General features: G+C 40.7%; 1 protein-coding gene across 7 annotated transcripts in view; it reads left to right on the forward strand.

The window, feature by feature from the left end:
• PAK3 (p21 (RAC1) activated kinase 3) overlaps nt 1-27,863 on the forward strand; it is a 271,892-nt gene that overhangs the window by 150,807 nt on the left and 93,222 nt on the right. The window contains exons 1-3 of one of the 7 annotated variants that reach the window (XM_066356524.1): nt 9,977-10,074; nt 10,977-11,042; nt 11,161-11,270. The exons of 2 other annotated variants lie outside the window; for them this stretch is intronic. The gene's annotated coding sequence lies outside the window, so the exon portion shown is untranslated. Of the gene's footprint in view, nt 1-9,976; nt 10,075-10,209; nt 10,283-10,976; nt 11,043-11,160; nt 11,271-16,808; nt 16,859-27,863 lie in introns of those variants that run through there. 4 more of the 7 variants (XM_066356525.1, XM_066356526.1, XM_066356528.1 and 1 more) reach the window with 4 other exon arrangements.

The following is a 27,863-nucleotide window of genomic DNA, read 5'->3' on the forward strand; positions in this document are numbered from 1 at the left end:
TTTATACTTAGCTGACCTTTAAAACTCACCATTTGATTCATATTTATTTTTTGCTGAGTAGCGAATGTATTCTCTTGGACAATTAAAAAGGGGGAAGGGGCAAACTGTTTCAAATGCCCCTCCCCCACAAGTGATCTAATCAAGTAAACACCACAGAATATTGAATGTAATAAATTTTTGCGTTATAATAAAATAAGGATTGATTATGAGACTCAACAGGTGCTTAATTATATGGAACAAGAGCACATTGAGATCTACACTATTAAACACATCTGTGATAGCCAATCTTGTGTGCACATATTAACTTTGATTTTAAATTCACACCTGAGACCACTTAATTTGAAGTGTGACTGAGTTATGTTTGGGAAGGGAGAAAAGGGAGAGAGAGGACTTCAGCTACAGTTTTGCACAAACAGCCAGTGTCTTTAACATTTTACTATATAAATGGAAGAAAAGAGCTATGTTCTTTTCCATGTTGAATACACCATAAGCCAAAACAAGTAAGGATTGCATAAAATCCTCAGAGAGGACCAAGCTTAAAAGACTGCCCCTTGGGAAAATTCCCCAATTCTACTTTCTGGCCCTGTGAGATTCAGACATTCTGAGAAAGATGGCCAGAATTTATGCACAAGCTTAAGGAGGAAAGATAATTCTTAAGCAATGAAATTCTTAATGCAGTCATTCTCAAATTTTGCTTCACATTAGAATATGAGATTAGATCCTGAGGAGACGTTTTAAAACTCTGATACCCAGATTCTTACTATACAATTAAATTATAATGTCTGAGTATCAACCATGTACTATCAGAGACAGGACTGCAGTCCCACAAAGTCATGTTTATTGTAAAAGTGCCTCTAAAATAGGGAGAAGAGAGTATCTTTTTTTAACATTTGGGTTTCAACTGAGTGATTCTGAGGAAGGTCTAAAGAAGCAAGAATAAATTCTGGATTGATTGCTGTTTCTGAGGTGGGATCAGGAAAAGGGAGTATTGGCTAGGAATTGGGTACAGTCATGAGGATAGGGTGACTGAGCAGTTGGGAATCCCAGTAATAAATGAAAATAGTAAAGCCGATCAGGGGCATCATTGATAAGAAAGCAGTAGTCAAAGAATGTGGAGGTCATTATGGCATTTTCCATGTGCTGCATGACCTTGGGAGAAACAGTGCTTTCTGTTAGCTTTCCAGCTGGCTTTATCTGTCTGTCCTCCCAGGCTGATTGCTAGCAGGACAGCTTTTTCTTAGTTCAAGCTGATTTTCTTTCTTTCAGTCCCAAGCAAGTTTTGACTCTTTCAGGTTTTGGCCTTTTTCAGACGGATGAGTCTGAGAAAAAAGTTGACCAAAAAAGTCAACTATTAATAGTTTTGCTACTTTTCAACTGAGTTGACAAATTACTTAATGAAAAAGTGCATGTAAAACTGGTGAATTCTGAATAAGGCCTGCATTTGAGTTAGTCATGGTATACCAATATCAATTTCCAGGGTTTTGACAATGTACTGTGGCTGTGCAGAATAAAATTTATACAATAGTAGATCAAAATATTGGATGAAACTAGGGGAAGAGTACATGGGAAGTCTGTACTATTTCTTCAACTTCTTGTTAGCCTTAAACTATTTCAAATAGAAGTAAGATATAGATGTTAAGTGGAAGAACAGGCTTGTGCTGATTACCTAAATAAGAGTTTTTAAAAGTAGTCTGATTTTACCTATGCTGTTTCTCAAAAATTCCAAATCGATTGTACCAGTGTTCTCAAGTGTCACTGGACTTGAACCTGCTAGATTTGAATATATATAGTACACGGTAGTGATGTCAGCCAACATCCATATCTACCAGGTACAGATCCCTGCGAGCTTATAAATATGTGACTAGTTTGTGTATCCACAGGATGTCATTTGAATTGAGTATAGAAACATTCATTAAATATCCCCAGATAGGGAAAGGAGAGAGAGAGTTATTCTAGGCAAAGGGAAGGACAGGAAGTAAGAAAGTCAATGTATATCAGGGAAAAAGGTAATAGTTTGATAGGCTGACTCTTTGGGATATAAGGGAGGACTGGTGAAAGACGAATCTGGAAAGATGGGTTGGAGCTGGAGCAGAACAGTCTGTACGTCATTCTCCACTCTGAAATTAAGGACTTTGGGCTTCTTTTGTGGGACTTATTACATCTATCTTATTTCAAGGTTCCTTGAGTATGTATCTTTTTTCCCCAACTTGATTCCGATTTCCTGGAAGAGATGGTCCAAGCTAATTCACCGTGTAGCATCTGCTGCCCCTAGCTGTGTGCTTTGTGCTTAGTAGGTACGAATACAATTGTTCTAAGAATGAATAATATGCTGCAAAGATGCAGTTCATATTTCCTCTCCAGAACATCTGGAGCCCCAAGATAATGTTAAGTGAAGTGTTTATCCTTAGAGAAATGAAGATAGCAGGGAGGAAATCACAGAACTCACCCCCCTCAACTTCTTTTATGTCTGGCTTTGGTGACTGCTTATGACCATGCCCTGCCATCTTTCACACATGTTCCCCCCCACCTTCCCCCTGAATCATGCCATAACAGCATCCTATGAAGAGAGGTGATGTGCCTTTCCCTAATCGATTAGCATCTCACTCACATATTCCTCTGTTTAGCTTTGCTGGAGGGTTACAGAGTTGTCTCCCCCCTCCACCACTTGTCCCACAGGTCTCTGAATTATTGCAGATACAATGGTTCAGGCACAATCTGTAAATGGTAGTAGGTAAGGAATTCCTTCAGAAGGAGATTTTTTTTCAGGATTTGACTGAAGTATATTACCTAAGGTTATCTCAACCATGCCTGCTGGTGATTTTTTTTCCCATCGCCTCCTGAGGGAAATGTTCCATTGCTCACCACTTCAGATGGTTGGTAGTGGTCATGGGTGACACTTCTATTCCTGACAACTTCATTATGTGGTTATCAGGAGCAGACACTGCCCAGGTTGTCACGACAACCAGCAATGATTCAAAGCTTCCCTGAAAGGTCTGTATCTCTGGCAAATAGCTCTCAGACTTTAGCTTTCAGCAAATGCTGAGTTGAGCAGCCAATCAGAGGTAAGCTGAAAAAGCATGACATCATAGTCCAGCCCGTCCAAAAGAAAAATTAATATTTGTTGTTCTATTTCTTTCCTTGTTTTTTGTCTCTCAGATTTTGTCCTCCACTTTCTCCTCTTCTCTTCCTAGTAAAATACAGAGAGCAATGAAACCAACTACTTTCCAAATTCAATTTACTCTGCAGTTTGACTTAGATTTGGGTAGTGCAGTGATTGGAATGTGTGGAGAAGGAAGGCATAATGTGATCCACTGAAGAGAATAATCAAACAGCATCAGCTCAATTAAATAATGTGGCTTGGTATGTAGGACCATGGTGGAAGTGGGACTAATTAAAACCAAGTCTGAGGAATGGAACTTCCTCATTTTCATGCTAATTCATCCAGAGTCATCTGACCTTGACTTCTGCTTTTCTTTTGCTAACTCCCTAGTGAAAGGGAAGATGACAGAGGCTGTGGGCTTCTGAAAGCTCATAGATTCTACGAGGCAAGTTTCTACAATGTGCTAATTATAGTGAAGGAAGATAAGGAGAGATTCTCCCATGCCCGAGGTCCCATGACACAGGGAACATATACAAGATTCATCAAGTCTATTAAGGAGGTATACAGCTCTGAAATCTGTTAAATCCACTTTTGTTTCATTAGTCATTTGCATCCATACAAGAATCCAAGTTTCACAGAAGAGACAACTAAAGCCTAGGGAAATTTGCATCTTGCTCAAGGTTACTTAGCCAGAAACTAGACTAGAATCTGGGTTTCCTGATTGCCTGGCCATATTTCTGAAGGCCCAAGGGGATGGTGATTTCCTATCCATGGGATTTCCTTTCCCTAGCCTCTGGTTTTTAAGAGGCCTCAGATGAAACCTTTCAGCATTTCTGAGGCTTCTTGCTCTTGGCCAGCAGGCTACCTACAATGTTTCCTCCTACGGAGGAGCTGAACCCCCCTCCCAATGATGAGGGTGGGGAGCGGGAGAAAAGAGGATCAGAGGGGCCTGACCCCAGTGATGGCAACAGGGTGTAGAGAGCAGGCACTGATGAAGAAGGAGAGGAAATTGTGGTCCCAGGCAATGCCTTGTACACTAGTTGCCAAGCCAGGTTCTTTTGTATTCAGAGCAGGAGTGGATATATATTTTTTCTTTACGTGCAGCTGCTGTAGTAACACCTGTGAAAACTGAAAACCACAGAGATCCAGAGTCTAACACTGGGAATGATTTCTGGCTGTGGGACTTGAAGCAGGGGTGGGAAGAGAGCCAGGATATCCAGGCTGCTTTTGCCCAGTGGGTTATACATTTCTATCTTGCATCAAGTGCTTGCACAGGTTTGGCTCGGCTCAACCTGGCACACCATAGCCTTTATTGAAACATTGACCTGGAGTTCAGACCACTTTTGTAATAGCAAGGGTGTTTTTGTTGGTTTTGTTTTGTCTTAATCCAAAATAAGCTATGGTTCCCCTTTTTTAAATGTTTCTTACATGCAAAATTCTGGGTATGCTTATTGTAAAAATATACAAGTAATGGAGAAGTATATAAAGATAATGGTTAATGATCCTGACCTCACACACACATACTCACATGTCTTCTTTCCTACCTTTATAATCCCTAGAGTTACCCTATTAGCATTTTAGTATATATAATTCCAATTTAAACACACACATACAATATTTTAACAGAAATAAAATAATAGTACACATGCTGTTCTGTCACTTTTTTCACTTAAGAATGTATCAAGGTATGTTTCTATTTCAATACATATAAATCTACTTATATCTTTTTAGCTGATGAATAATATCCCAAAAGATATATATATATATCATAATTGACTTAACTATTCTTTTATTGAGGGGCATTTAGGTTTTCCTTTATGTAAGACTTTTTTCATTCTTAAATGAAGTTCAGGAATGAGCATACCTGAACATATCTTGGCATGATTTTATAAGTATTTCCATAGTCAAATTCCTTGAGTTGAGTTGCTTGGTCAAGTGATATATGCATTTAAAAATTTCTTAAGTACTGCCAACTTGCCCTCTAGAAATGCTGTGCCATTGTACACTCCTATCAATAGTATAAGAGTGAGCTAAGTTCCCTTTTTCTGGAATTTGAGTGGCAGAGTTTAAAAGTACTTGTTTTAGTTTACTTCTGTTACTACAAACCCCACCCCAGAGTCTCTCACTTCTCATATAACTCAAGGGGCTGGTTGGGTTGGTAGGAGCCAAAGAAGAAATGCAATGGAAAATGCCATGTAGGATGGAAGAAAGAACATAGATCTGAGAGTGGGAGACTTTTCTAGGACCATATCTCTGAGGCATTGGACAGGCTACTTTAAACCCCTGGGCATCTATTCCCTCATCTGTGAAATGCAGATCATAATAATTGCCACAGTACACTCTTGTGGTTGTTGTGAGGATCAGATTGGGAGATACAAAAGTGGTTTGTAACTTGAGAAGCATGGTACACATGCCAAGTGGTTATTATGATAGTAGTGTTGTTATATCCATAAATTAATGAGCTTGGGGAAGGAAACGAGATAGTGAGAGTTTCTTAGGAAAACTATACAGATAAATAGTTAAGACATTTCAGCTTCCCTGAAAGTTCCCATGCAGTTGTACAATATTCTTAAAAGTAGAAAAGCACATTGGCAGTACAGACTGCATTATGGTATCAAGAATAAAATAGGCTATTGTCCTTTCACAGTAAGACTAAAGTATTTTGTGCTGGGCCTGACTCCTAAGTCTTCTCTTTTTATGATACCTCTGTGTTTTAATTTGCCAAGCACCTAATAGGATTTTGGTTCCATGTTATTTTCTATAATTACCAAGGAGAGAAAAAAATATACACTTGAAATTTCAAATAACCATGTGCATTCAGTGACTGCATAAATAGCTTTGAGTTATGGCAGAGGTATATGGGACAATTAGAGTGAAATCAAATATTTTTAAATTACTATTTAAATCAATAACATAGAAGACCCAAGTTAAATCATTAGCCAGGAAAATCCAGATATTTGTTTCTCTTTCTTAAAACTGCATATTATGGGAGAGAGATGGGGGAAGGAAATAAAGAGGGACAAATATATGATCATGAAAAATGATTTTGGGTGATGGGTACACAACATAATCAACAGTTCAAATTATATAGAAATGTTTACTGAAATCTATGTACTCCTACTGATCAATGTCACCCCATTAAATTTAATTTTCTAAATAAAATATTAAAAATTATATTTAAAAATGAATTCTAATTGTTTAAAATAACTCAAGTAAGTGCACTTTACAAATAAGAAATGTAACATTTAAGTAAATGACATTTATTTTTATATCAGAATACTTTAAGTTATGTTTACCATGTTGTAAAAACAGAAAATAAAGTGATGGGTTACTTTTTAAAATATTTTATTTAGAAAATTAAATTTATTGGGGTGACATTGATCAATAAGAGCACATTGGAACTAATTTGAAGTATTGATTGTGTTGTATGTCTATCACCTAATGTCAAATCATTTTCTATCACCTCATATTTGTCATTCTTTACTCCCCATTCACTCCCCCAACCCCCTTTTCCTAGTAATCTCTCTACTTTGATCTATGTGATGAGTTACTTTTTTTTTTTTTTAAAAGAGAGAGAGGACAGACAGGGACAGACAGATAGGAAGAGAAAGATGGAAAGGATCAATTCTTTGTTGCGGCACTTAGTTGTTCATTGATTGCTTTCTCTTATGTGCCTTGACTGGGGAGCTCCAGCAGAGAAAGTGACCGCTTGTTCAAGCTAGTGATCTTGGGCTTCAAGCCACAGACCTTCGGGCTCAAGCCAGTGACCATGGGGTCATGTCTATGATTCCTTGCTCAAACCAGCAACCCCAACTCAAGCTGGTGAGCTGGTGCTCAAGCCAATGAGCCCTCACTCAAGCTGGCAACCTTGGGATTTCAAACCTGGGTCCTCTGTGTTCCAGGCTGACACTCTATTTACTGTGCTGCCATCTGGTCAGGCATAAGTTACTTTTCTTTTAACTCCAAAGTTAATTTAAAAAATACCTATAAAATCATTGAGACCAGAACCTGATTTCAACCTCCTAAACAGGGATTTGGGAAGGAGGGTGATGGATATTTTTGCATTAGGAGACAACCACAATAAAAAAAATTATGAACAACAACAATAAAAAAAAGCTATCTAAAGATGTCTGAATTTTAAAAACCACCAGTCTGGTATACTTTTTTTAAGCAATATGTATTTTAACCAAACCAGTAAAACCACATATCATATTAGGAAAAACAAATGGGTTTTGGACTCAGATCTAGATACAAATCTCAGTTTTCCCACTTTCTGCAATATCCATGTAATACTCATGTATGCATAAATATATATTTTTTGAGAGATAGAGAAAGACAGACAGGAAGGGAAAGAGATGAGAAGCACCAATTCTTCGTTGCGGCACTTTAGTTGTTCATTGATTGCTTTCTCATATGTGCTTTGATTGGGGGGCTCCAGCAGCATGAGTGACCCCTTGCTCAAGGCAGCAACCATGGACTCGAGCCAGCGACCTTTGGGCTCAAAACAACGACCATGGGGTCATGTCTACAATCCTACGCTCAAGCTGTTGACATCTTGCTCAAGCCAAATGAGCCAGCACTCAATCCAAATGACCCCATTTTTAAGCCAGCAATCTCAGGGTTTTGAACCTGTGTCTTCAGGATCCCAGGCCAGCACTCTGTCCACTGCACCACTGCTGGTCAAGCCATAAGTATATATGTATTTTATTTTGGTTTGGTTTTTTTTTGTGTGTGACAGAGACAGAGAGAGGGACAGATAGGGACAGACAGACAGGAAGGGAGAGAGATGAGAAACATTAATTTTTCATTGCAGCACCTTAGTTGTTCATTGATTGCTCTCTTATATGTGCCCTGACCAAGGGGCCACAGCAGACTGAGTGACCCCTTGCTCAAGCCAGCAACCTTGGGCTCAAACTGCTGAATGTTGCTCAAACAAGATGTGCCGGTGCCAAAGCCAGCAACCTCGAGTTTTGAACCTGGGTCCTCTGTGTCCCAGTCCGACACTCTATCTACTGTGCCACTACCTGATCAGGCCATAAGTATATTTGAATTAAGGAAAATAAAAAAAGTACCTTTAAAATTGTAGAGTATGTAGTTCACTTAGTTTTTGTGTCCCCTTTTCCTACTTTGGAAGAATCACTATTGTTCTTATTTTAATTCCCAGTATTATCACATTTTAAAATAAATTAGCCCAAAGAGGCATTCCATTTTCCAACTTCCCCAAGTGTTGCCTCTGATAAACCTAGAGGCCTGTTGTGTGACTTTTCCTAAAAGAACCTTGGCAAATATATTAGTTCACTCTGAGTCTTGAAACTTATTTTGTTGGCATTATAGAGAAATGATTGCTGGATGTTATGAAGAGTGGAGAAACTAAAGTGCACTGGAAGTGGGTTTTTTTGTTGTTGTTGTTTTTGTTTTTGTTTTTTGTATTTTTCTGAAGTTGGAAACGGGGAGGCATTCAGACTGACTTCCACATGCGTCTGACTGGGATCCACCCAGCATGCCCACTAGGGGGCGATGCTCTGCCCATCTGGGTTGTCGCTCTGTTGCAACCAGAGCCATTCTAGTGCCTGAGGCAGAGGCCACAGAGCCATCCTCAGCACCCGGGCAAACTTTGCTCCAGTGGAGCCTTGGCTGCGGAAGGGGAAGAGAGAGACAGAGAGGAAGGAGAGGAGGAGAGGAGGAGAAGCAGATGGACGCCTCTCCTGTGTGCCCTGGCCAGGAATCAAACCCGGGACTCCTGCACGCCAGGCCGACGCTCTACCACTGAGCCAACCGGCCAGGGCATGGAAGTGTTTTCTTAATTCTGATTTTTATTTGCAGGAGTATTTTACATGATTATAATTTGAATGAAATTATTATTTTGCATTCTTTGCTATTTTTCATGACAGTTTAATGTCTCCTCACTGGGATATGATAATTTACATGCGCTAGCCAAATCCTAGGGTGGGAGAATGGATTTTGGAAGAGCAAAATATTATTTTTTGGAGTCAGATTTTAGGCTTTGGATACAAGAAAAATTTAAATTCTTTCCTAAAGACTACAGAGGCCATGGAAGGTTTTAAGGGGAGTTACATTTAAATGTATTTATACCTATATATCTTCATTTATCTATATTAACTTGAAGTAGGTCAATTATTCTTTTTGGGAGGGGGATGTAATGATGTTTCAAAATGTGTATTTAATGTCCAGAAAGGTAGTTTCTCTATCTAGGTTGTCATCTCTTTGAATCTCAGTTGCATATATGTCTCTCTGAATTTAGTGTGTATTCCAGAGACTCCATCAGTGTTACCTGCTTGCCTGACAGGTGGTGTCCCAAATCCAAATCATTTTCTTTCCAAAAGAATGCTCGTGTAGTTGGGCAGATTTCCTCCCCTGAATACTTATTTGGAGTCCAAGTCTTCCTGTAAGGGTCAGTAAAGGAAGAGAAATGAAATACTTCCTCTCCTTCCTACAGTCAGGTGAGCCTCTTTCTTGATGGCCAGATCTTGCTCTTGACAACCCCTACTGTGGAGAAGTTTCCATCTCATTTTCCTTTCACTCTCCCTTTTCCTTCCCCTTCAATTCTTTTTTTTTTTTTTCATTCCTAGGGGCTTCCTGCCTAGAAACAAAAGATTGGTCCCCAGTAGCCCACTCAGGGCGATTTTAGTTTGATGCTCATCCTCTGATTGGCCTCTGTACTGCGCAGAGCCCAGGTGACGTCATAGCAGAGAAGGGCTAGGGAGCGGTTGGCCAGCGGGGCTCAACCGCGGCGGGCAGCTGTCGGCGGCGGGCTGTGTGGGATCTTGCATAAGGGGCTGCAGCTTTTCCCTGCCTGGAGCAAGTGTGCGAGGCCGGGAAGAGATCGGGGGGTGGGGGGTGGGGGGAGCGGGCTGGGCCCGGGGCTGCGGCTACAGCCGGCCGGCTGAGGCTCCCCAGCCCAAGCACTCGCAGGTAGAGGAAAGGTCTTGACAGGGTTGCTGGACCAGTGGCAGGTAAATCCCATGACTTACGGCACCTGGCTCGCTCAGGGGAGGGGGTGGCGGGTGGGCATTGCTTTTAGGTGGCTGGGCAGATTTTCTGCTTTCTCAGATCTCCGTGTCGCTCTCGCGGCGTTCCAGCATCGAGTCCCCAACGTGGTTTCCCTGGAGCCCTGAGACCTAGAGTGCTGTTTGCACCATCCCGGGCCAGGAACGCGGACAAGTGGGTGTGTCAGGGCCCCTCCAAGGGTGCTTGGGACCCTTTGCTGAGTCAAGTCCTAGATCGCATACTGGGGCCAGGGCTGCTGGAGTCAAAATCCGCCCCAAAAGCTACGTCAGCCTCTAAGTCCTATGCCATCTACCTGTTCCGTTCCCTCCACCCGTCACTGTTGCAGCGAGGGGGCGGGGGTGTGGCAGCGGCCTTTGCAAGTCCGGGAGAAGGGGAAGAGCCTGACCTGAACAAACAAGAAAAGTTACGGGTTTTTCCCCCTTTCAATTATTTTTCTTTATCCTCTACTCTTCTTGGTGGGAGGAGGGAAACGGCAGGAGGACTCCTTTCTTTCCCTGTGGGGTTTGGAATTAGGCAATAATGTCCCTGAAAAGCCTGGGCTCCCTCAGGTAGCCTTTGTCTTTGTTTGGGGAAGGGGGTCATTAGTTCCATTGGCTCTCCCTTTCCCGAGCCCCTCAGCTTGAATGTGGCATTGCCCTGAGTTTTTGAACTAAAGCCAGATTTGTCAAGATTACTGCCGGACTTTTGGGCACATTGAACATTTTAGATTCTTGTTCTCAGCGGATTTCCTTTCTTGGGTGGTGTTGAGGGGTGGAGTGGAGAAGAGGCAGGAGGGGTGGTGCTAGGAGAAAAGGATCCAGAAGCCCCATTTGGTTTTCTTTGTTTTGTTTTTGATCCCACCTTCCAGAATCCAGTGCCAGACTCTGGATTTCAGAGTTCTGGGCTATGATCGGTGGAAGGAAAGGAGAGAAGGGTGAGTGGCTTGGCTTTGGGAAGCATGAAGGGGGTGGTTGCATTGCTATTTTTTAAAAATGGCTTTCACCAGGGAAGCCTTTAGCCATGTTAGTCTTGCTCACCCAATGGTTTTGCAGAGTCAAATCCAGGCCAACTATATGGCTGTCTGAGGTGTTGGAACAGAAGGAGGTCCATTCCTGTTGGTGACAACACTGTGACCCTGTTCTGAGATGACCGAGGTATAAAGGTCAGTGCGGTTTTCACTGGACCATTTGCAAAATTATAATTGGGTAGGTCTGTGATTTGGTACTTGAGACCCCTAATCAGGGCACCTTTGGGCAAAGTAACTTTATATGGTAATTGACGAGTAATAGGCCAGGGCTTGGAGAGACAACTATGTAAGCCTGTGCCTGTATACAATTATCATACTCCACTTCTCCATGAAAGAGGCAAAATAAGAAGAGACTGGGATGTATGCTGAGTAAAAGCTGAGAATCTCAAGGACAGAGGGACCTTGAGATGTCAAGGACCAGACCGTCCAAGCTGGAAAGCGGGGCTTTTAGGAGAGACCTAACAGAAAAAGGAGGTTCAGTTGTAATAGAGGTGTAAGCAAAGGTCCACAACACCCCAGATTATATTCTGACTAGCTGACCATTCCCATAGGTTGAAGACTTTCTGATTGGAGGTAGAAATGATATACAGAACAAACAAGCTTGCTGAGGTCTTTAGGGAGATAGCAGTGGGCATGACAGGTGAGGGAAATTAGGAATAACTTCAGTGTTGGGGAGGTGCTGCCCCCACTGGAGACTGAAGAGAGTAACCATGACAAAAGAAAAATAGATTTAAAAATCAGAGTAGGTGGGTAAGCTGGAGTGGCCAGGAACAAAGTGATAGAAAAAAAAAAATGTCTTAGCAGGAATCCAAAGGCCCTGATTTCCCTGGTGAAATTGGGAATTTGGTGGTTGAGGCACCTGTGGTTCAGCCCAGGTTTAAAGGGATCCTTTCTTGATATTTAGAGGATCAACAGCATTCCCTCTCATGTAACCCAACTTCAGGAGCCAATTGCTTTTGGTCAAGGGAAGACGAAACACTATGAGTGGCAGCCTCAACAACCAGTTCTTTCCTCCTGGGTAAGGAGAAGGGAGTAGGAAAGACAGGGACCCAAAGGGGACAGGAGGAGCTTTGAATCTGGTTGAGACAGGAAGACTGACTCCTTTTATGGGGGATACGCCAGGCCCTTGCTCTAGGCATTGAGGTATCTGCTTGGACTAAAAACTAAATAAATAAATAAAGCCTTCATTCCAGGCAGGGGTCCATGGGACCCTATGCAAGCTGAGTGACAGTGAAAACAACTACCCTAGAAGGTAAGTGCAGCTTTCAAGGCATCAGAGGTGCAGTTGCCCTGTTTTTCTCCTACCTCTCCATCTGCCAGAACCTAGGTGGTTTCCTCTGCAAGGCCTGGGGTGGACTCTCCTGCCAAATCTGCACTACGTGGCTTCTCCAGCAGGGGCGGGAAAGGACTGCAGTGGTGCGCAGGGCCTTAGTCTTCTATTTCAAGTGTGAAGCCCTAGCCTTGGATCCAACAGCCAGACATGTAATATTTGACATAATGGTACCAAAGAACCAAGTAAGCCCTGCAGGTCTCACACTCTCTTTCTATTTCCCCCCAGAAAGATGTCACCTCTTATTTAGCTCTGCTACTTTGGAAGCCATTTGCATTTTCATATGCAGTGATTACTGGAGTCACTAATACACACAGCCTAATCTGGGATTTAATTGGAAATGTTAATCGATGCAGTGGATCCATGTCTGCTTTGTACATTCGGTCAATTAGTTGCAGGTTGGGGCAGTCTGTGCTGTACCCAGGGAATATAATGAGGGGCAGAACTTTACAGTTATAGCTAGATCTTCAATGGGAAGCAAAATGAGAAGGTGAATCTTGAAGACTGGAAAGAGGTGAACAATGTACTGGTGGAGAATGGAAATCATTCCAAAGGTGTGGCCACAGAGAAACCTAGGAGACTGATCTTAGCACAAATTTGAAAGCCACACAGTGGAGATGGATGATCGGGTTTTGTTGTGAGGTATGAGGGGGCTGGATTTGGAGAAGGAAAATTTTTAGGGACTAGAGGACCAGAATATGGTGTGGACTGAACCCTGGGAATCAGAAGCCAGGCATTCTGATCTGAGTGTTTCTGCCCTTCTCTGGTTCTCAGTTTCCTCGTCTTTCAAATGATGGGGTTTGGAGCAGGTGCTTTCTAAAATGATTGTGACATTTTAGGAAGTAAATCCATTTGTTTTTGGTAATAAAGAGGCCCACTAAGGAAAACCCTCTCCTCCAAACTTTACCCCTTCTAAATCATACTCCTTTTTGCATGTTCTCCATTTGGGAGGGATAGTACAAAACAAACCTGCAACCCCTACACACATTTCATCTCTTCAATAGTATGACTATAATTTTATTTCATGTGACTAGAGAACAATAGGGAAGAGAAGCCTAAGTTGAAAATCTGCTAGATACCCTATAGCAAAGCCCACCGAAAGCTCTGTGGATAATTTATATGCCGGGGAATAGAGGTGCAAAGATTTACTACTGACCTTGAATCCCTGAGTCTCACAACAGAAAGGCTTGGAGTAAGGGCAAATGAAAGGCCTGGCTTGGGGTGTGGATCCTTTCTCTCCTATCTTTCTCTCCTATCTCTCTCTGAGCTACTGGACTTTTGGAATTCTGCAACCCTCAAGAGACTACTCCTAACAATTAGCACAAACACTCCCTCTAGTGACCTCAGCGGAGCTCCCCATATACCCATCCTATACCCCAGCTTCATTACCAGTGCAACTCTTACTTTCTGTGGAGAAGGGTTGCAGGAGAGACTCAGACAGCTGTGGCTTCTTGTAGTCCCTTCTCATATACAGATGGAACTGAGAGTTGAGAGAACTCCCCCACCCTCGGTGCCCAGTTTCCATCTTTGAGCCTGAAAAAGGCTCCAAAATTCCTTTTCCAGCTATCTTCAATGCTGGTCCAGGCACTTGCCATGGGACGACTCTGTGGTAAAGAGTTGTGGTCTGCAGCTTTCCTCACTACACTCCTAACTAGGTGGCAGCCCTAGTACCCACTCAAACATGCTGGCACGAAGCTGGAATGCAGCAAGGCTTAGGTGCTAGTAGGCACAAGATGCACGCACTGATCCCTACCTCAGCCTTCAGGAGTAGGCTGAGCCACAGGTACATATACAAGACAGTATAGACACACAACATGATACAGACACACAATGTGGCATAGGCATATAACACATGATATGGATTAGCCACACGGTACACACACAACATAGAATAAATGCAATATACAAATGACACAGTACAGACCCAGACCAGGTACAAAATATGATCATCATCTAAGCATATCTGCACACATACCCAACATAATACAGACTTATACACATAACATGGTATAGATATGATTCAGCACATACCCACACTGGTATAGGAACACAAAGCACCCAATAACAACATCGCACAGGAAGCAGCACAGATATACACCACTCACCATGTTGTCACACAAGACACACTCACAGGCCAACAGCAGGAGTGTAGACTCCAGGTGGAGTATTGTGTCCTGTCAGTTGCATCTGCACTGGCTCCAGCTGTGCAACTGGTTGGTTTGAGGCAGGCTGCATGGAGTTAAAGCAAATGAGCAGAGTTGAGTCAGGCCTAAGGAAAGCTCTGGATCTTGTGCACAAACCTAGAGGTGCTTAGTTAGTGCAAGCTAATGCATTCCCCTTTCCTCTGGGTCTTCTAGCACTGTTTCCTAACCCCATGAATACATGCCGCCTACCTGGTACTAGCATTCAGCCCTGAGAATAAACAAGGGTGTTTGTTTGTTTGTTTGTTTGTTTATTGAGCCCTCTTTGAGCCCTACCCTTCTCTGAAGCTTTGGCAGCCCTTACCCTTCTACCTCCCATCCCCTTGAAGAATGAGCTCATGCAGTGGGGGAGGCTGTAAGCACACTGTTCAACCACAAGTAGGTGGAATTTGGAAAGGCACTTTGGAGTGTGTATGTGGGCAGCACACAGGAAATGCCAGGGCCTCTGGAGAACAGATATGTTCTAGAGTCTTGCCAAGAGCAAGTATGGTTTGGTCTTTTTATTCAAGTAGGTGGTATTGGGAATCATGAGTCTTTTCTTGCCTCCTTGAGACTCTAATTTTGTTCTCTCCACCTTTAGATATCCATCCACCCGTCCATCCATCCACCCATCCATCCATCTATCCATCAATCCATTCATGTATGCATCTGCCCCCCCCACGTCCCTAACTTTAACTTAGGGCCCTGTATATTCTGATGTCCTCTAATGGCATGTGTACTAACCTGGATCCAGCTTTATTAGGAATTAGATATAGGTGTTGCTTTTCTCTGAAGACAAACACAATGGAGGGAAAGGTGGGGCAGGGTAGGAACAATGGCAGAGATGGGAGTCCTGTCAAAGGAAGTTTGGTCTCCTCCTTAAGAGTGCTAAACCCTTGAGAGGCTCAAGTGAATGTGGAGAAAGGCAGAAAAGGGGGGTGTTAAATAGACTCCACCTCCTTCATGTTGGTCTCGAAAATCTCTCTGAGGAAGATAAGGTAAATTGCTACACACACACAAAAAAAAAATAATAAAATTTAAATTAAAATCCCACTATATGGCCCTGGCCGGTTGGCTCAGTGGTAGAGCGTCGGCCTGGTGTGCAGGAGTCCCAGGTTCGATTCCTAGCCAGGGCACACAGAAGAAGCGCCCATCTGCTTCTCCACCCCCCCCCTTCCTCTCTGTCTCTCTCTTCCCCTCCCGCAGCCGAGGCTCCATTGGAGCAAAAAGACCCGGGCGCTGGGGATGGCTCCTTGGCCTCTGCCCCAGGCGCTAGAATGGCTCTGGTCACAACAGAGCGATGCCACGGGTGGGAACAGCATCGCCCCCTGGTGGGCATGCCAGGTGGATCCTGGTCGGGCGCATGCAGGAGTCTGTCTGACTGCGTCCCTGTTTCCAGCTTCAGAAAAAAAAAAAAATCCCACTATATATTCACCCTATAAAATCTTGGAAAGATGTGAAAGACATCCCTGTGGTGGAGATTGGGGGAAGGCAGAAAGAATTTCTAGTTAGGATTCGAGGCTGAGGCCCTTAGCAGCCGTGAGATGATATAGGGAACTTAAAAGTGTTTCCTGCCCTAGTGAAGGAGATTGTTAAGAAGGAAAATGGAAATAGAGGTGGATACTTGGAACTTAGGGATGAACAGCAGTGACAGGTCTCCTGGAAGCTTAGGTATCCTTACAGCCAACCTGCATTTGCCATCTTTCATTTTTCTACAGTACTATGGACTATACCACCTCCAGTAAATATGCAAATATTTCACATCTGTCATGTTTGATTTAGTCCTCCCAATGATTGTTTAAGTTGACTAGGACAGGTCTTTTTCACATGGTAGAAAACTGATCCAGAGTGGTAAAATGACAGCATTCTCTACTTGAAACTCCCAGTTCAGAGCCCATCCTGGACTCCTATATAATAATATTTTTTTATACTTCTCTGATCCTGTGCCTATTGAAGGAATTTTCTGAATTTTAATATATTGTATGTGTGATGTTAAGGAGATTGAATGAAGGAATAGTAGCAAGTGGGGAAAGAGGTTCCCGTTCCTCCACAATGCTTCTTTTGGCAGGTTGTCCCCAGGAAAGAAAAGATGAATCCTTGCCTCTTGTAGCAGCTTGTGTACCCAGCACTAAGCTCATCAGACCTGAAATTAGCCTGGCCCCTTCTCATGGGCAAAGCCCATCCATGCTGAGATCCTGCAGCGGTGGTGTGAGGTGAGTAATGGATTCCAAGGCAGGGAGTTAAGGATTTCTTAAGTCCAGGGAAATGCTGCCTTTTTACAAGAGCTCCCAATTTTAAAGGCTAAGCCTCGCCTGACCAGGTGGTGGTGCAGTGGATAAAGCATTGGACTGGGACGTGGAGGACCCAAGTTTGAGACCCTGAGGTCACCAGCTTGAGCTCAGGATCATCTGGTTTGAGCAAGGCTCACCAGCTTGCGCCCAAGGTCGCTGGCTTGAGCTAGGGGTCAGGCCGTCTGCTGTAGCCCCCCTGGTCAAGGCACATATGAGAAAACAATCAATGAACAACTAAGGAGCCGCAATGAAAAATTGATGTTTCTCATCGCTCTCCCTTCCTGTGTGTCTGTCCCTATCTGTCTCTCTCTCTGTCTCTCTCTGTCTCTGTCACAAAACATAATACTAAGCCTCACCAACCAGGCCCCAAAACATGACCCCTTCCTTCTGGAGAATTGTGCCCAGTACAGCTGTGCTTGGTTTCTTGGTTTCCTCATCTTTAATATGGGAATGACAGCCTTGACCTACATCCAAGCAGGAATAAGAGAAATAAACTCACTGTCACTGCCAAGTACTTTGCTAATGTCAAGCTCCATCTAAGAGCTTTAATGTAACACAGAACTGCTTCCCATCAAGCTGTCATTTCTTTTCCTCCTGCTTTCCTGATGCTGAAGGGGCATTTCAGCCACATGCCACAAATTTGCCAATCAGTTTCTATAAATTCTACTACAAAATCTTAATTTTACCTGCCTATTTAAAGTGTAACCCTTACCTGACCTGTGGTGGCACAGTGGATAGAGAGTCAACTTGGAACTCTGAGGTCACCAGTTCAAAATCCCGGGCTTGCCTGGTCAAGACACATATGGCAGTTGATGCTTTCTGCTCCTCTCCCCTTTCTCTCTCTCTTTCTCCTCTCTCTAAAAATAAAGGAATAAAATCTAAACAGAAAAATAAAGTGTAACCCTCAACTCAATCCATCCCAGCTTCTTAAACCTTCTAGTACCTTCTCTTTACCTTCCTACCCAACCAGGGACCTTTCCCATCTCCCCAACAACAGTTGAGTCTAGCATGTGATGTAGCTCTTGTATTGCCACTGCCTGAAATAATTTGGTGTTTACAGTATTCACCTTGGTAGATGAACTGGACTGTAAACTCTTCAGGAATAAGGACTAGAACTCACAGGTCTCTAGTCTCTCTCACAAGTGTCTAATTGCTCCCCAGCAACTTTTCAGTTTGGGCCTCTCTCTCTTCCTCTCTACTTCTTTTGGGTTTTTTGGCCTGAATCTCTGATCATCTTTCTGTCTCTTTGCCTGTCAGGCAGCTGTTATAGCTTTCTCTTTTGTCTTCACCATATGGCCTTCCTTTGCTATACACTGCAGTCCAGCCACCTGTTTGTATCTTTCCATACCTCTGTCTCCCTGTATGGCCTTCTCTCTGTCTGTTTGTCAGTTCCTTAAGCATCTCTTATATTGCCCAAGTCAAAAAAACCAAAGAGAAATAACCCAAGAGAAAAACATACTGAACAGAATATTATCAAAGACTATGCAATACAGTTCCCTCTCACACTGAGCCTGTTCTGGGCCTACAGGACAAAGGAAAACTGGCTCAGTGACAGGTGTTTATGTGATGCCTTCTCATGAGGGGGAAGCTCCAGAGTTTCAGTCGTGAAATTAAAGGTATGAAATTACAGCCTTGCTGATACTGATGTATTCGACTTTCTAGAGATGTTCTGGTAGGGGATCCTCTATAGACCTTGAACAACAGAAGGTAACTAGAACTGGTTAAAATAAGAAGCAAACCCTTGGCTCTCTCCTGGGTGTTCTATGACAGCTGCAATAATAACTTGTATTTATTGAGTAACTACTGTTGCCAGCACTATAATAGGCACTTTGCTTGCATGAGACAATTTGATTCTACAGTAACTCTGCAAAGTAGGTATGTTTTTTCTAATAGTTACTATATTTGTTTCTGATTATAAAAGTAATACTATCTCAATATGGCTATTATTATTATCATTGTTTTACCCATGAGAAGATAGAAGTTTAGAGGTACTAAGTAACTTGCTTGTAACTAGACAAGTGTGACTTGGGAGGAGATAATTCCTGGAGAATTTCTCAGAATCTCAAATTATTTTGACACCATTCAGTGCTCATATAAACTCTCACAAAGACACTGTCATATGTGTACATTCACACAATCATATTTACTTGACTTACTCACTTTTCACATGGGACACATTCATAGTGATGATCACTGTTATACAGGCACTTTCTTAATACCACACACTGATGCATACATTTATACATTCATATTTTCATACTGATACACACTGACACTTGCCATACAACCTACTCTAATGTTCTCACCTACTCAAACCTTATTGTTTTCTTATATTCTGACATAGTCACAAGTCACACTTTCACACTCCCATCCAAACAGATAGAATCACCCTTAACCCTCAAATTCTATACAATTACACACACTGTATGCACAAACACATATTGATTTTCCTCTGCTTTTTTCTCATAGATATACACACATTTAATTTTATTTATTTCAGCACATTTGCACTATCACTATATCCTCCTCTCATTCACACATAGACACAACTCATAAATCATCATAGATACATGCATATATATGCATGCTCATGTTCACATTTATACATGCTCACACCATAAACACAATTTCACTCACTTAAACCTTTATACTTTCTAGCATTCTTACATTCAGAATTACATGCTCTTATATACTCAGTACTGACACAGTCTTCCTATCCTGTCATATTCACACATAATCACACTTACACATGGAAATACACTTATTTTATAGTATTCACACTCATAGTCTCCTTCTCACTAAGATATAATTGCACTCTTTACCAAACTCATCAAATATAATCACAAACACACTCACTTTCATAAACTAAGCCATTTTCAATGATACATGTTACCCTACTCTCACACTCATATATAATCACACACACAAGTATAGTCACCTTGACATATACTAACACAGACATACGCTCACTCACATTTAGTACTCACAAAAACCCACATTAACACAGTCACACTACATACCCAGGCTTACATACTTACATTCTCACATTTTCACATATTCACAACAGCACACTCAAAAGCATATGCTTCTACACATCCCTGTGGACACACAGTCATACTCTCTGACCCTCATGCCCATACAATGTATACTCTCTCATGCACCAACTCCAATTCATACATCATACATAGTTACACTGATACCATCACACTTCCCACACACTCACCTTCTTATAGATGCCCTCACAATGACACACCCTCACTCACATTGCTATACACATTTATACCACTACACATGTAGTGACATGATTAGTCACTGATTGCATTTACCTTGGCACACACCAGACCAACCTACAGAATTCACACTGTTATAGTCAATATACAAAAATACATACATGCAGTGACACAGATAGTGACTGATTCTACACAGACTGACCCTCATTCTGACTCACAGTCATCCTGTCACATCCTCCTCTCTTACACTGATACACTTGCTCACACTGACCCATATTCCCACACAGTCACTGATGCATAAACCACTGACTCTCACTTTACTCATTTTTCTGAACTTCCATTTAGTCTTACCTGGACTCTCAGATGGACACATTGATACTGACACGTACTCACATTGACACTAACCTACACCCCCTCACTGAGGTGATCCCATTGACCCACATCTACTCACATAGATTCACACTGTCATGCACATGCCCATATATATTTTGCCAAACTCTTATACATGCCCCCCAAACTGATACTGCCACATTCACACACTTTTTCACTCACATACACATTGTTAACATAACCAATTGCTGGTAATAGTTTATAGTTGTCACTCTTTTTTTCCTATTTACCTCTAGTTCTCTTTTCTCCCCTGCTAAACATTTCCCAGCAACCTGTGGTCAAATGTTCTTAGTCTCAACCAAGGTGTTAATGGGGATGGACTAGATCTTTCCAGAGTAGAAAGGAGTGGAATTATGTCCAGGATTATAAAGAGAAAAAAAGCTCAAATGCACACATCGAATTTGATATCCTTTTGTCAGTTTCCTTTTACAGAAATCATCTCTAATAGACAGGACCTTACCCAGTCATTTCTAAAAGAGTTTGGGATTTAGATGGTTTATTTCTATTTCTAGGAGTTTATGGCTAAAGTTGCTACCTCATCTCTCGTCCAAGGGGAGGAGGAGGCGAAGTATGTGTTCCTTTATATACCCGATGTTTTCCTATGCTAAAGTGTGTGTCTTCAATTTTATACTTATGTCAAGAATTACCTGTGGATCAGACACATGAAATGGGCAAGCCTACTCCAAATAGGCATCTCCAATCTAGCCAAGTCTACTTTTACCCCTTTAACATAGAGGCATGGTATTCAAGAAAGGGAAAGACTAATGAGTAACAGGATGATAAAATAAGTCCTATTTTTATTCTGTTGAGTGGGCTTGTGCATCCGTAGAACCCACTGGAACTTCAACAGCTGTTACTAGCGAGTTAACAGTAGAAATTTCTCAGTAGGTGTGGATAAAGATAAGCTAAAAAAATTCTTTGCACTCCAGACAGACTGTAGATTTCCCTGTAAAAGGATAAAAAGAAGTACAAAACCTGGAAGTGAACCAGTAGACCTAAAGCCTGGTGCAAGAGCCATGTGCTGCCCCAGTTCCCTACCGCAGATTTGGAAACATGAAAACACCTTGTAGTAACCTCACTAGCCCATGGCTTCCCCCACTGGATTCTCTCTGGTGTAAAATTGAGTGCAAAATATGACTAAGTTGCCATTTAGCACACCATGGGGAGGTATTCCTATACTGTGGAATACCACCCACCATCCCTAACACCCACCATTAGATTGAAAACTTCTCTGATAGCAAAGACCACATCATCATACTTATTTGAGATTTCCAGTGCCTATTACAATGTCAAGACCAGAGCAGCTACTTGTAAAACCTCAGTGAAGAAACTGAAAGTGGTGTGCAGACAGCAGCATGTTCCCAGGGCAAATCCTAAGTCTCTCTTCCTCAGTCTCAGAATTTCAAGGGCATTGCCAGCTTAGATGGAGGATCTTAAATAGGCCTTACATAGTGTTGGCCCAGAGGAGATTCAGATTGGTGAGAGAAAAGGTTCTGCTCTTCAGTTACTTTGAGTAAGAAAGATAAAGTTGCCACAAAACAGTAGAACAAGGCAACCGTCTTGAAGTTTGGAATTAGAAGAATCTTTATCATGTAATTCAGTGGTCTTCAGGCTCCAAAGCCCTGAGGATCCATGAATAGTTGAGAATAACAGGTTAAGGAAATAACTTCTCAAAGCAAATCTCATTGTAGACATCTTGCTAAGCACAGGACTGTGCCATCTTTCTAGAAGATTGTGTATGAGTTCTTTGTCACTGGGCCTAAGGGAGAGGAAGAAAAATGAGCTATGGAACTGGATGGAAATTTTGTACCACCTCCACCAGGAGACAGTTTCAGAGAATAAAGCCAATTTATATTTGATAGTTTCTGTCAATATACTGAGATTCACCAAAAGTAACTTAAATAATTTACAGGACTGGCTGAATTTTAGGAAGGGAAAAATGTATCTGCCTCAGTTCACTTAAACGCAGTGAAAAGAGTTAAGTGAGGAAACCCACCCCTTTGTATTTATATGATATTTTATACTTTTCAAAACATTTAATAACCCATTCATCCAATATGATAGAGACATTAAGAGCACCTTCTCTGGAGTCAGTAGACAAGCATTTAAATCCCAGTTTGACCACTTCTTCTTAGCTGTGTAAAACTTTGAGTCAATTACTTATCCTCCTTATTCCTCAGTTTCATCATATGTAAAATGGGTGTGACACTAATAACATCTACCTCATTGTGTTGTAATAAGGAGGAAATGAGATAGTCTATGAAAGCATTCAACACAATGTCTGGCCTATAGTAAGTGTTCTACAAATTAGAGATCTTAGTAGTGTCCTGCTACAGCCCCTTGAGGTAGGTATCTTCAAACAGACAGAACCTTACAACAGAGGAACATTATAGTTCTATACAACTGAAGACCCAATTTTCATAACAGTTGTTGCCTGCTTTCCTTTAAGTCTTTATTTCTGCTTATTCAAAAGCTAGGAGTCAGTGCTCATTCCCAGCAAAACAAACAAAAAACAAACAGACAAACAAAACCCCACAAAAAACAAAAAGAACCAAACAAACAAACAAAAAAAACAGAATTAATCACTGCAGTTTCCTCAATTTCTGTCATTTTAGGACATGTTTCTCTAACCATTGCAGCAACATTTCTTGTTAATTTAAACATCTCTTCTAGTTCCCCTTGAAGTAGTGAAGCCCTCCCTGTTATTATCTTCATTTACTGGCACAGAAATTTGGGAGATGGGGAATAGAAGAGACTCCTGACTCTGGTAGGGGTAGAAGTACCCTTTACCACCAAACGTCGAGGCATGATCTGTGGTCCTGTTCAGGCTGCTAGATTAATACCAAACGTTAAGAGTCTGCACATGCATTATGAAATGGCTCAAAGGAAAGTTAGACACACGGCTGAAGATATTAAACTGTCCAGCTGCACTTTACTCTCATGCTGATGATCTCTAAGTTGATGACATAATGACAGATAAACACAGTGGAACTGCTGCTACTAAATTTGTATTTTCTTTCTTAATCCTGCTGTCTCTATCGAGAGGAATTGATTTGGCTGGAGAGATATTTTTCCACCACGTGTAAATTGACATTTTCTTCGACTTTTTATTACTTGCTATGTAGTTTATACCTCTCAAAAACAAGATGCTTAAATACATATTTGTTTTGCTTCCCACCAGATACTTGTAGTTTAAATTTACTGATATCAAATGTGTCATTGTGTTTGTTCTTTCTTATTTGTATATTGACTTATACAAAATTTACATTTTTGCAGTTATTTAGTCTTTGTGGAATTTTTATTTTTGTTGTTAGAATCTATAAATTTTCTGTAAAATTCAAAAGTGTTGTTCTATTAGCCAAAACCAGAATTATGTGCTTTTACTATACTCTTGGGACTATGGTTATTATTGGTGACCCAATGACTGCTAATACAAGGGGCCTCCAACATAATCATATTGTTATTGTTGCACCAGCTTCATTGCCTGTTTATAGTCATTTAAAAAAACAGAAACTGAGGCATTGTTCTCTGTGGACCCAAACAAAAACTAAAGTCTATCCTGGGTATATAATGTGCAGCTAGGTGACTATAGTTAATAATACTGTATTGTATAATTGAAATTTGCTAAGAGAGTAGATCTTAACTGTTCTCACTGTACCAAAAAAAAAAAAAGTTACCATATGAAGTGATGGATGTATAAATTAACTTGATTATAGAAATTATTTCATAATATATATATATATATATCAAACCATCAAATTGTACACTTTAAATATATATAATTTTTATTTGTCAATTATATTTCAAAAAAGCTAGAAAACTAAAGACTTAAGAAAGAAAGAAAAAAGCACCTTTAGGCTTACCAAAGTCTTCTCGTCTTATATGATAAAAATATATTTCTACCTAGATTTCCATTTAGAGTCTTGAGATCAGTTTATCCCACAAGGCCTAGCATCCCTGCCATCTTTGACCAATGTCCAAACTAGAGGCCCTTCTTGAAATCTACCTTTTCCTGTCTTTCTATTTTTATAATTCTGTGTTTCTTCTCCCCTGGTTCATTTTCTCAGTGTTGTTTCTTTTCAAAATTATTTTCATGTCGCTACCTGGAATATCCCACTCAGTGAAGGAAAGGTTTCCCAAGTCTTCAACCTTAGACATCTGTCACATTGTCACCTGAGTAATAGTTCTGAAATACAAAGCTAATCTTGCCGTTCCACTGCCTGAAACTTTTTCGTCTAGATAAGAAGAGTTTAAACACCCAGAAAAGTCATACAAAACCCTTCTTCATTTTGTCTCTACTGATCTTATATTATTGCCATCTCTTCTCTTTGCTATATAGTGGTCCCTCATCTATCGCAGTGATTAGGTTCCAGAACCACCTGCAATAGGCAAAAATCTGCAAAGTAGCAACCTTATATTTATTTTATTATTTATACATTTTTAAGGCTTTATAAATCTTCCCAATACTCTTATAAACCTTTCCCACACTCTTATTAACCTTTCCCACACTCTTATAAGCACTTCCTATGCTCTTAAACACTTTCTACACTCTTAAACTTATGTAATTTTAACAACAAATAAAATTCTATGTGAGTACTCACCAGTAAATACTAATACGTTTTAATTAATATTTGTATAGGTTTTATATTGTTTTCAATTTTTCTGGCTAGAAAATGCTTATTTTACCGAAAAATAATTAAAATAATAAATATATAAAAATATCTATATACTGCAAAATGCTGCGCTATAGCAAAAAATCCACTGTACAAAATTACCATATTTCCCCATGTATATGACGCACCATTTTCCGAAAATTCTGGGGTCTAAAAACCGAGTGCATCTTATACAGCGGTTGTAGATTTTTTTTTAACTTGCATTTCCTGCTTTTTCACACTTGTTTTTGTACTCGTTGAAGACAGTGATTCGTCATCAGACACAGATGAGGACAAGTTAATGGGCGGGGGTTGTGACAGTGATGAGGAGTTGTATGAATTTTATGATAAATAAAACTTGAGTTCAATAACTTTATGTAATACTTTTTTTTTTTCAAAATTCTGGCCCCAAAATTAAAGTGTGTCTTATACATGGGAGCATTTTATATATGAGGAAATATGGTAGATGTATACAATTTAAAAATCTGCAATACAGGGAGACCGAGAAAAGTGAACTGCACTATGATGAGGATGACTGTAATCACACCAAGTTTCATGCAGTTTCTTTTTATACACTACATTGTGTCTAATCTTCTTTAGGCCTTTACAACTGTTGTTCCTTGTGCCCATGGTTTGCTTACTTGTTCTTCCTAATTTAGCTTCAGTGTACTTCCTCTGTGAAGTATCCTTCTTTAGGCTGTTAGGAGGCCCATTTTCTCTGTGTTTCAATAGCAACATATTGTCATCTATGCACTGAGCTGTCATGGGCAAAATTCATTACATTTTAAATCTCTTCAATGACAGGAACTGTACCTTGTTATCTCCCACCCTAGAACCTGGTAAACGTCTACTCATCTTCCAATACTCTGTTCAAGTGCTATATTCTCTGACTCCTTTGGGCAGCATTAATTGTCTTCTGCTGTCCTTCCAAAGCATCCTCTGTCTTTCTGGGAACATACTAGACACTTTGTAAGTGTTGAATGAATGAATTTATGAAGATTTAATGATTTCCTTAAGATCCCAGAATAAGCCAGAAGTGGAGCTGTAATTAGCCATTCTTCTTTTGTTAGAGACAATTATTTTGGGTTTATAAGAGACCTACTAACTAAAAATCAACTCTGCCCCCAAATTAAAACTGTATAAGAAGACAGTTCTTAGCTCTTCTAGGAAAAGAGGCTTCTTCTAAGAGAAAAGAAGGAGTTTCTTTCCTGAGTGCCCTGTTTTCAATACAGTTCCACAAAAGAGGTCTGTCATGTTCATAAATGGCTATAGTTATAGAAAATACATTGTGTTATACCATATTAATCCGTCTTTTGTAGTTCAACAGAAGCAAATGATTTCACTTTTTATTTTTTTATTTTTTTATTTTTATTTTGCTTTTTAAAAAAAGTTTTGCATGTGTTACTTTCTTCCAGAGTTTATAGATCTGCTCTCTTCTCTACATAACACCAGCATCACTTAATTCAACAGAAATGAGCACAAGGGTAAATAAATAAATAAATAAATAAATAAATAAATAAATAAATCTACTGTGGTTTAGTTATTTCTTGGTTAGAATATACTGTTGAATATTGGCTTAAATCAACTTAATGCTTTCCACTTTTAAATCCTGGTGAACTAATACTCATCCTTCAGTAACCTGCTCAAGTGCTATATCCTCTGATCCCTCTGGGAACATTAAATGCTCTTCCTGTTCTTTCCCTCCAAAGCATCCTATACCTATCTAGGTTGCATCACATTGTATTCTGTGTTGTATGTATGCATATCTGCCATCTTCACTGAACTGTCAACTCTTAGAAGGCAGGAACTAGTCTCTAGTCATCTCTCTTTGTATATATCCTGTACCTGAAATGATACATGATATATATGAAATTTGGTGGCATGGGGATGGAAGGCAAGGCAGTAATATTCTTTGAAAAAATATCAAATAATTTTTATTATGAAGGTATAATTATTAGCACCAATTTTTACCTAGTAAGATAGCAGTTAAAGAGAGTCTTGCCCTCTTCTGAACTGCTGTAGACCTCTATTTATCTCACTCTTCATTTTGTAATAGGTATTACTCCAGTTATCACTGGTTACTACCTAAAATGTATGTTAAATACACAAAGAGACTTAGGCAAATGGGTATCTCTGTGTGTAAGTGAGCAGTGGGGGAGCAAAACTAATCATGTGCTAGAATAGGGATCTGCTCTAGCGTGAACCAGTGATGATCCATATTGTATATAAGTGCACAGTGGCAGCTGTAAACAGATAAGTAGAGTAATAGGCAGCAAAAGGAATACATTATTTGGTGGGTCCGACAGATTGCAAGTGAAGATCTGCTTAGGTAGGCACAGGAAAGCCAGGAAAACGCCAACATGCTCTATTGTGAGACCATCCTTCAGATTTGGCTTTTGGTTTCTATAAGAATTTTTTTTGTGTGGATTGTGATCTTTTCTTAGGTCCATGGAAAGCTTTCTTTAAAACACAAAAATTTGTCTTCAGTGGGGATAGGAGGTGGGAAATTAGTACAACTAAGGCCTTGGCCAACTGAATGTTTATCCTCCAACATTTGTGAAGAAGGGTAGATTAAAAAAAGTAAGACTTGTCATGTCTCATTCTTCTTTCAGTGTTTGATAAAACCCCCTTTTATCATAGATAATATTTTCTCTT

Source organism: Saccopteryx leptura, chromosome X (genome assembly GCF_036850995.1).
Source record: "Saccopteryx leptura isolate mSacLep1 chromosome X, mSacLep1_pri_phased_curated, whole genome shotgun sequence".
Lineage (NCBI taxonomy): Eukaryota > Metazoa > Chordata > Mammalia > Chiroptera > Emballonuridae > Saccopteryx > Saccopteryx leptura.